Here is a 10,000-nt window from a genome sequence, read left to right as displayed (position 1 = left end):
AAGACATAGGGGAACTGGGAACAAATAGGGATCAGATGTAGATTCCAATGTACTTAGTTTGAGATCACCTATAAGTCTCATCCGGACACAAGCACAAAATCCAACAAAGAGGAATACACTCAAATGCCTACATTATAAATTATAATAACAATAATACACTACAGAGAGATGATTTACAAGGAAAAAAATATCATCTCCCAAAACAATAACTTTGCATTTGACTGTTTCCCTTCCATCTAGGACTCCGGCCAGGGCCAGGACAAAACCAAGTAATCTCATGCCAAGACAAAGACAGAAAGCAAGTTGGAAAACAGATATAAGGGGATAGAAGACACAGTATGTACCCCCCTGCCCACTATGGGAGGTCAGGATCCCCACCCAGTCCAAAAGATGGGATTATATTATTATATCATAATATGCATGCAGTATAGATAGTATGCAGATGACGTCACTCAGGCCTTTGTTATTGTTTTTGCCATCCGCGTTTGTGAGTTGTTCTCACTTAACTATAATATTATCCAGACTATAAAAGTTCATGGTTACACAGAGTTTTGTGTGTTGGTCCGTTATACTTCCGGATGGCAATGTTGTGAACTCCTTGGCCAACCGCATTCTATGTATAGATAGTATGTATGCGTTTGGCTAAGAAGCTCACAACATTGCCATACGGAAGAATAACGGACCAACACACAAAACAATGTGTGATCTTGAACGTTTACGTTTATAGTTTGGTTAATGCAGTTTAGCGAAAATTACTCATAAACGCGGATGGCAAAAAGTAATAGATAGAATGAAGTTGACGTCACTCGGGTCTTTGTTTTTTTTTTTTTTTTTTTTGCCATCCGCGTTTATGAGTAATTCTCACTTAACTATAGATAGAACGCGCTTGGCCAAGGAGTTCACAACATTGCCATCCGGAAGTATAACGGACCAACACACAAACTCTGTGTAACCATGAACTTTTATAGTCTGGTTAATACAGTTTAGTGAGAACAACTCACAAACGCGGATGGCAAAAACAATAACAAAGGCCTGAGTGACGTCATCTGCATACTATCTATAGATAGTTCGAAGATGACGTCACTCAGGTCTTTGTTATTTTTTTTTGCCATCCGCGTTTATGAGTAATTCTCACTTAACTATATCATCCAGACTATAAACGTTCATGGTTACACAGAGTTTTGTGTATTGGTCCGTTTTACTTCCGGATGACAATGTTGTGAGCTTCTTAGCCAAGCGCATACTATCAATAGAATAGTTATTTACACAAAGAGGAAATCGTCCTTCACAATACGCTTCAACAGTCGTGACGTCACTTCCCTCGTAATGACGCATGGTAACTTAGTAACTGGCTCTAAACTATCGGAACAAAATGGCGGACGCCCTTATGAAATATTTCGCCGACGAGCATAAAAGCGTATCCAGAGGAGAAAAAACATTATAAAAAATGATCATGTTTTGACTTTTACACATTCTGATCAGATGACATATGAAAAGTTCTAGCCAGCATGAAGAATAAAAAGGAACGATTTTCTTTGTTTAGAACCACGCCGCTCGCCGTTGCTGGGCGACGTGACATCAGACTATTGAATCCTATTAGAGTACGGTAGAAGAGCGTGCGTTGGTTTGAGAGTATGTCATTGACAGGAACGAGTTCATAACAATGTGGGTTATCAGAATTCAGATGAAATCAAGTCGATAATTGATTGCAACTCTATGGACAGGATGCTAATCTAATGCTAATTAAATGTGCGGCTATGTGGTCTTATTGTGGCCAGACACTCGCTTTCGGCTCGAAAGGTCCTGGGTTCGTGCGAGCCTCTTTCGGCGCATAGTTGAGTTATTCTACGCTCTCTGGCCAAGCTCATACTATCTATCTATAGATAGTATGCAGATGACGTCACTCAGGCCTTTGTTATTGTTTTTGCCATCCGCGTTTGTGAGTTGTTCTCACTAAACTGTATTAACCAGACTATAAAAGTTCATGGTTACACATAGTTTGTGTGTTGGTCCGTTATACTTCCGGATGGCAATGTTGTGAACTCCTTGGCCAAGCGCATTCTATCTATAAAAGCTCCCTGTTTCTTCTTCTTCTTCTTTTTTTTTTTTTCTTTTAATTAAAGGCGATCGGAGTTGGGTTTTTTTTTCTCCTCCTCTCAAATTAGTTTAACCTTTCAGATCGGCGAGCTTGAAACCGGCGATAAAATGGATTCCGCGACTCCTGCCTCATGAATATTCAAGAGCCTAGAGGTTAATAAAACGCCTCTTGATTGGTTCACAACGATCGCTCGGGGTCTCGTCAACGACTTGGGTATTGTTGGGGTTACCAGATTGGAGTGTATGTTTACCGCATAATTAATTATTTACCGCATAATTATTTATTTACCGCATAATTATGATTATAGATGACACGAGGCTAGGGAATATTTCTAAAAGATTAAAATGAATACAAAAATATTAAAAAAAAAAAACAAAAAAAAAAACAACTTAAAAACAGCAACAAACAAACAAACAAACAAACAAACAACAAAATCACAACAACAAAAATAAAAAGGAAGAAAAAAAAAAGATGAGTTTTTAATATTGGGCAATATCCACTACACGTGCTCAAAGCGCTTGCTTGACAAGGGGTTGGTCTCTGGCCATCAGCAACCTAATGTAACATGTAGGACGAGACATGACGTCTGACAGGCGATATATTTTACAAAGACAAAAAAAAAAAGGTCCCATCGACTCAAAATGGAAAAAATCATTATAATTCTGATCATGTTTTGACTTTTATACATTCTGATCACATGATATGTGAAAAAGTTCTAGCCAGCATGAAGAATAACAAGAATGTGGGGTTGAACAAGTTGCTGAAAAGTAGATCCACACACAAAAAAAAAAAGAAAGACAGAAAGGAATGAAACAAAAAGAATCTGTCGTTTATAGATAGTATGCGCTTGGCTAAGAAGCTCACAACATTGCCTTCCGGCAGTATAACGGACCAACACACCAAAACCGTGTGTATCCATGAACATTTATATTCAGGTTAATACAGTTTAGTGAGTATTACTCATAAACGCGGATGGCAAAAAACAATAACAAAGACCTGAGTGACGTCAACTTCATACTATCTAGACTATATATGTTAACGATGGCGACCGTTGTCCTCAGACTCTGTCGTTTATTAAGTGTGTACAAAATAATAGATAGAATGACGTTGACGTCACTCAAGTCTTTGTTATTGCTTTTGCCATCCGCGTTTATGAGTAATTCTCACTAAACAGTTTTCATCAGACTATAAACGTTCATGGTGATACATTTTGTGTGTTGGTCCGTTATACTTCCGGATGGCAATGTTATGAACTCCTTGGCCAAGCGCATACTATCTATATGTTAACGATGGCTACCTACCGTTGTCCTCAGACTCTGTCGTCTATACTATTAAGTGTGTACAAAATAAAACAAAGAAAGAAGACGTGTCTACCCCAAAGCTACAAGGCAACCGATGCTGCTAATCATGACTGGCTTTCCGAGGTAATGAGGGATAAATCTCACAATGAAATGAACGACAGGGAACTAGAAGAACTGCACGCGTTGATAATCAGTGCCTTGAGTAATAATCCACGTGCTTTACCACTCACCATTTCAACTTCAACCCCTCCCCACCCCACCCCATCCCACCCACCCTCAACGTAGAGCTTCCGACTTTTTAAAAAATCTCAAATTCATATATCCTAAGGGGGTGGGGTGGGGGGGGGGGTGGGGGGAGGAGGAGGAGGGGGAATAGGGGGGGGGAGGAGGAGGGGAGGGGGAATAGGGGGGGGGGGGAGGGAGGTAGGGAGGGGAATAGGGGGGGGAGGGAGGGGGGAGAGGGAGGGGGGGGGGGGGGAGGAGGAGGGAGAGGGGGGGGGGGGGGGGGGGGAGGGGGGGGGGATAGGGGGGGGGAGGAGGAGGGGATGGGGGGGGAGAAGGAGGGAGGGGGGGGGGGGGATGGGGGGGGGGAGGGGTGGGGGGGGGGGGGGGGGGGGGGAGGGAGAGAAAAGTCACAATACATTGCTTTAGAAATCAATAATGATGTTCCCTGACCGTGCTCCAAAAATGCTCCAAAGTTCTGAATATCGGTCGGTACCAGGAACTCAGCTTAGCTTTTCTTTTCAACAAGATAAATAGGCTTGCTTCAACAGCTTCCACGTGACTTCACTTCCCTCGTAACGACCCGTAGTAACTTAGTAACTGGCTCTAAACAATCGGAACAATGGCGGACACCTTATGAAATATTTCTCCAACGAGCATAAAAGTGTATCCAGAGGAGAAAAATATTATAAACCTGATCATGTTTTGACTTTTATACATTCTGATCACATGACATGTGAAAAAGTTCTAGCCAGCATGAAGAATAAAAAGTAACGATTTTCTTTTTTTGTTTGTTTAGTACCAAGCTGCTGGTTGCTGGGCGGACGTGACATCAGACTATTCAATCCTATTTGATCGGAGTCGAAGACGTTCATACTTGTATTCTGTAGCTGGAGCTCAAAGTTCGTAGTGCCACGAATTATTCGTTGTACTTGGCAAAGTCTGCTGTACATCTCCCTCATTTCTCCTACCTCCCACCCCCCCCTCCCCCCGCCTACCCCCCCCCCCCCCCCCCCATCGCCCTCACCCTACTCTAGTCTCCGATAATTCTACGGTAATCCTTTCTAATCTCCCCCTTGCCTCCTCCCCCTCCCTCCTATTCCAAATGCGAACGCAAACAAAAGTATATTATCTTTATGACCCCACCACACGTCTCTCTCACTCTTTCTCTCTCTCTCTCTCTCTCTCTCTCTCTCTCTCTCTCTCTCCATCTCTCTCTCTCTTACTATCTATCTATCTATCTATCTATCTATCTATCTCTCTATCTGTCTATCTATCTATCTATCCATCTATATATCTATCTCACGCACATTGTCTGTGTGTTTGTGTGTGTGTGTGTCTCTCTCTCTCTCTCTCTGGCACACACATACACATATACACACACAAACGATCACGAACACACGCGAACTCCGACACACTCGCATACGGTACCCACAAACACACACACACACACGTACACACACACACACACGGCACGCGACCAAGCGCCACTCACGGCTAATGTCACCTGCGGCACAAGGGGAGGGAATTCTTACTACATAATAAAAATACAGTCCTCAGTCCACGGCTACGGTTTACGTCACTTTGACAAAACACATTAAATCCTTTTGGTCAAAAACAAAACAAAACAAAACAAATCAACCCCCCCCCCCTCTTCATCCATATCTACTTTTTTTAAAGAAGAGGAGGAGAGGAGGGGGTGTCACCTTAATCAATTTATGCTAAGCAAAAAGTCGAAAATCAAGAAAACTGCGTTTTGTCGTTGAATGGGAACACGTTCGTGGATTTAGTAGGAAGTGATTTCTTTGTGTTTTCTCATTGTTACACATTATATTATTCTGTGTGCGCCGCTTAACTGCAATCCGCTATGTTTACTCTTGATTCTTCATTAAATATAACTGAAACATATGTTAATCATGGCTGTCAATTTGGTAGGGGTGGGGGTGACGCGCCGTTAGCGGGCGGGGTGGGGGAGGGGGGGGGGGGGGGGGGGGGGAGTTGCTGCCAATAACCAGCTAAGATATTTGATTTTAAAAAAGGTACTTTAAACAATAAATAAATGAATCTATCTATCTATCTATCTATCTATCTATCTATCTATCTATCTATCTATCTATCTATCTATCTATCCATCCATCCATCCATCCATCCATCCATCCATCCATCCATCCATCCATCCATCCACATCTATCCATCCATCTATCTATCTATCTATCTATCTATCTATCTATCTATCTATCTATCTATCTATCTATCTATCTATCTATCTATCTATCTATCTATCTATCTATCTATCTATCTATCTATCCATCTCTCTCTCTCGCACAATAATAAAAAAAAATAACGAATTAATAAACTTACAAACTTATGAATAGGTAAGTAAATAAAAAAAAAATAGATAAATAAGTAAATATACAGATAAATTAATAAATAAGTAAGTAAATAAATAAATAAATAGATCAATAAATAAACAATAAATAAATAAACATAAATAAATATTTTAAAAAAATAAAAATAGATATTATAACTGTGGATGGCAAAAAACAATAACAAAGACCCGAGTGACGTCAAATTCATTCTATCTATAGATAATATGAAGTTGAAGGGTCTTTGTTATTTTTTTTTTGCCATCCACGTTTATGAGTAAAATTCTCACTAAACTGTTTTAACCAGACCATAAACGTTTAAGGTTTCACATAGTTTTGTGTGTTGGTCTGTTATACCTACTTCCGGATAGCAATGTTGTGAGTTTCTAAGCCAAGCGCAGACTATCTATAGATAGTTCGAAGATGACGTAACTCAGGTCTTTGTTATTTTTTTTTTGCCATCCACGTTTATGAGTAAAATTCTCACTAAACTGTTTTAACCAGACCATAAACGTTTAAGGTTTCACATAGTTTTGTGTGTTGGTCTGTTATACCTACTTCCGGATAGCAATGTTGTGAGTTTCTAAGCCAAGCGCAGACTATCTATAGAAAGTATGCACTTGGCCAAGAAGCTCATAACATTGCCATCCGGAAGTATAACGGACCAACACACAAAACTGTGTGTAACTATAGTCGTTTATAGTCAGGTTAATACAGTTCAGTGAGCATAACTCATAAACGCGGATGGCAAAAAACAATAACAAAGACCTTAGTGACGTCATCTTCGAATTATCTATACCTACTTCCGGATAGCAATGTTATGAGTTTCTAAGCCAAGCGCAGACTATCTATAATCTCTGACACTAATAGGAAAATAGAACGTTTTCCGCCTGTCGATCAAGGTTGTCAGATTGGTATTTCAATGTCACCATCACCCCCCCCCCCCCCCCCCCCCCCCCCCCTCCCCCAACCACCACTACCACAACTACCAAATTGATATTTAAAAAGTTGTTTGGCATCGGGAAGCCATTTATTTGATATTTTGGCTTACTCCCCCCCCCCCCCCCCCCACCCCTTCCTTTTTTTTCTTCTTTTTTTCTTTCTTTTCGTCTTTCTTTCTCTCTTTCATCGATTTCGTCCTACCCTCCTTCCTTCCTTTCATCATTCCTTTCTGCATATATTTCTTTGCTTTCTTTCTTCTTTAAGTCCTTTCTTTCTTTCTTTCTTCCTTCCGTCCTTTCTCTCTTTTTTCCTTCCGTCATTTCTTTCTTTCTTTCTTTCTTCTTTTCGTCCTTTCTTTCTTTCTTTCTTTTTCTTTCTTCCGTCCGTCTCACTTTCTTTCTGCCTTACTTCCATCATTTCTTTCTTTTTCCTTCCGTCCCACTTTCTTTCTTTCTTCTTTGCGTCATTTCTTTCTTTCTTCCTTTCGTCATTTCTTTCTTTCGTCATTTATTTCATTCTTTCCTAATTCCTCCCTTCGCCCCTCCCACCTTCAAATCTCTATCGATTTAAATGACCGTTATTTCGGCAATACTTTCAAACCTGGGACTTACGGAAGACTTCGCGAAGTCCCAGGTTTGAGATATTTTGCCAAGATGAGGGCCATTTAAATCGATCGATATAATTTGGAGAACGAGTTTTATGGCCAAATTTTTGAATCCGTGTTTTTTCCAGTGTACGCCAGATGTAATCCGTTACAAAATCAGCTATTTTCAACCATTTGTTGTTGTTTGACACACTCTTGAATCACAGACCTGCCAACTTAAAATTTTAAAAATCGTAGTTTTCAAGGGGGAAAAAGCCACTTTAACTATTTCCTTGATGATGATGACGATGATGATGATGATGATGATGATGATGATGATGACGATGATGATGACGACGATGATGATGATGATGATGATGATGATGATGATGATGCCGGGGTTTTTTTTTGTTTTTTTTTTTTTGTTTTGTTTTGTTTTTTTTTTTACGATAACTACTATGTTACTATTGTGCATCTTGTGTGAGTGTGTCTATGTCAATATTGTATTGTTATAAATGTGTAACCAAATGACAAATTGCCACTTTTTTGGGGACAATAAAGATATATTATTATTATTACTTACCAAATATAGGAAAATCGTCACATTCGTTACGATACAACCAACATTTTTCTAATTCAAATTTCTTCTGTACATCGTAAAACTTAAAAGAAAATGAACAGTGTGTTGTAGATAGAGCATGTTTTGCTAAAGGAATTATTTATCTCAAGAACTTTACTGCTATTGTGTTTAAGTGATAAAAATCTTTTTTTTTTTTTTTTTTTTTTTTTTTTGGTGTGACGTTTTGGGGACTATCATGAAAATGGCTGGTAAGGAGAGAGTTAAATCGTTTTAGGAATAAATAATTTACCCTTTGCTATGATCCAAAAATTCTCCAAAGGGTCAGAATATATGTTCTGAGGAACTAAAGTTTCTTTTTCAACAAGATTTATAGAGTTAAAGAAGCGAATGTTGTTCTGTAGCCGAAGCCAAAAAGTCGTAGTTTTCCAAGGGAAAAAAGAAAAAAGGCACTTTAAATAGCTTTAGAAATAAATAAGCTACCCTTAGCATTGCCCAAAAATGCCCCAAAATACTGAATACAGGTTCTGAGGTAGGAAACTTTCATTTTTCAACAAGATTTATTGAGTCAAAGAGAAGAATACAGTTCTGTAGCTGGAGCCAAAAATTCGTATTTCTACGAGATTTTCGTGGTACTTGGCAGGTGTGGAATTCAAATCAAAGACAGTGATTGTTATATAAAGTTGTTAGTAACGTCTGCTACCCATCTGTCATACTGTGTGAGGTACACGGACAACTCTGTGTGTGTGTGTGTGTGTGTGTGTGTGTGGTGTGTGTGTGTGTGTGTGTGTGTGGCTTTGTCGTCTTGTGGTATGATACTTGTCTTCGGACCTGATGGTCCAGGGTTCAAGTCCCGCTCTGAGAGGCGGCGCATGGTAAAGTCCTCGGGGGAAAACACACACACACACACACACACACACACACACACACAACACTTTACTCACATTCTCTCACCGTACTCAGGTGTAAAAAAATCATCCGCTTATCTACTCATCTCTATCTCCCTCCGCCATTTCCTCATGACCTCTCTCTCTCTCTCTCTCTCTCTCTCTCTCTCTCTCTCTCTCTCTCTGTGTGTGTGTGTGTGTGTGTGATTGATCCCCACCACCATATTATGATGTCCTAATCACTCCATAGAATTGTGTCAACCCTTTATCTCGCTCTCTCTCTCTCTCTCTCTCTCTCTCTCTCTCTCTCTCTCTCTCTCTCTCTCTCTCTCTCTCTCTCTCTCTCTCTGTGTGTGTGTGTGTGTGTGTGTGTGTGTGTGTGTGTGTGATTGATCCCCACCACCATATTATGATGTCCTAACCACTCCATAGAATTGTGTCAACTCTTTATCCAGCTACGAGAATGAGGAAAAGATGAAGAAATACATTTCAACATATAGGGGTCCTCTTAGTTGGGAAACCGTTTAATATGGGTGTACTATCTCTCTCTCTCTCTCTCTCTCTCTCTCTCTCTCTCCTTCTCTCTCTTTCTTTCTTTCTTTCTCTCTCTCTCTCTCTTTCTCTCTTTCTCTGTCTTTCTCTTTCTTTCTCTCCCTCTCTCCCTCTATCTATCTATCTATCTATCTATCTATCTATCTATCTATCTATCTATCTATCTATCTATCTATCTATCTATCTATCTATCTATCTATCTATCTATCTATCTATCTATCTATCTATCTATCTATCTATCTCAATCTCTCTCTGTGTCTCTCTCTATTTATCTATATATCTCTCTCTTTCTCTCTCTCTATCTCTCTATCTATCTCTCTATCTATCTCTATCTCACTCTTTTTCTCTATTCTCTCTATCTATCTATCTCCATCTCTCCCTTTCTACATCACTCTATCTCCCTCTCCCTCTCTCTCCTTCTCTCCATCTCTATCTCTTTCTATATTAGTTCTCTCTATCTCTGTCTATCTCT

The 10,000-nt window shown here is 39.8% G+C and overlaps 1 protein-coding gene across 2 annotated transcripts in view; it reads right to left on the bottom strand.

Moving 5' to 3' along the window:
* The window catches only part of LOC144960807 (CUGBP Elav-like family member 3-B), a 354,925-nt gene that overhangs the window by 139,702 nt on the left and 205,223 nt on the right, over positions 1–10,000 (bottom strand). The window lies entirely within an intron of this gene.

Source organism: Berghia stephanieae, chromosome 15 (assembly GCF_034508935.2).
Source record: "Berghia stephanieae isolate SIO BIC M18660-M18661 chromosome 15, UCSD_Bste_1.3, whole genome shotgun sequence".
Taxonomy (NCBI): domain Eukaryota; kingdom Metazoa; phylum Mollusca; class Gastropoda; order Nudibranchia; family Aeolidiidae; genus Berghia; species Berghia stephanieae.
The sequence above is the reverse complement of the archived record's forward strand: the minus strand, read 5'-3'. Positions and strand labels throughout refer to the sequence as shown.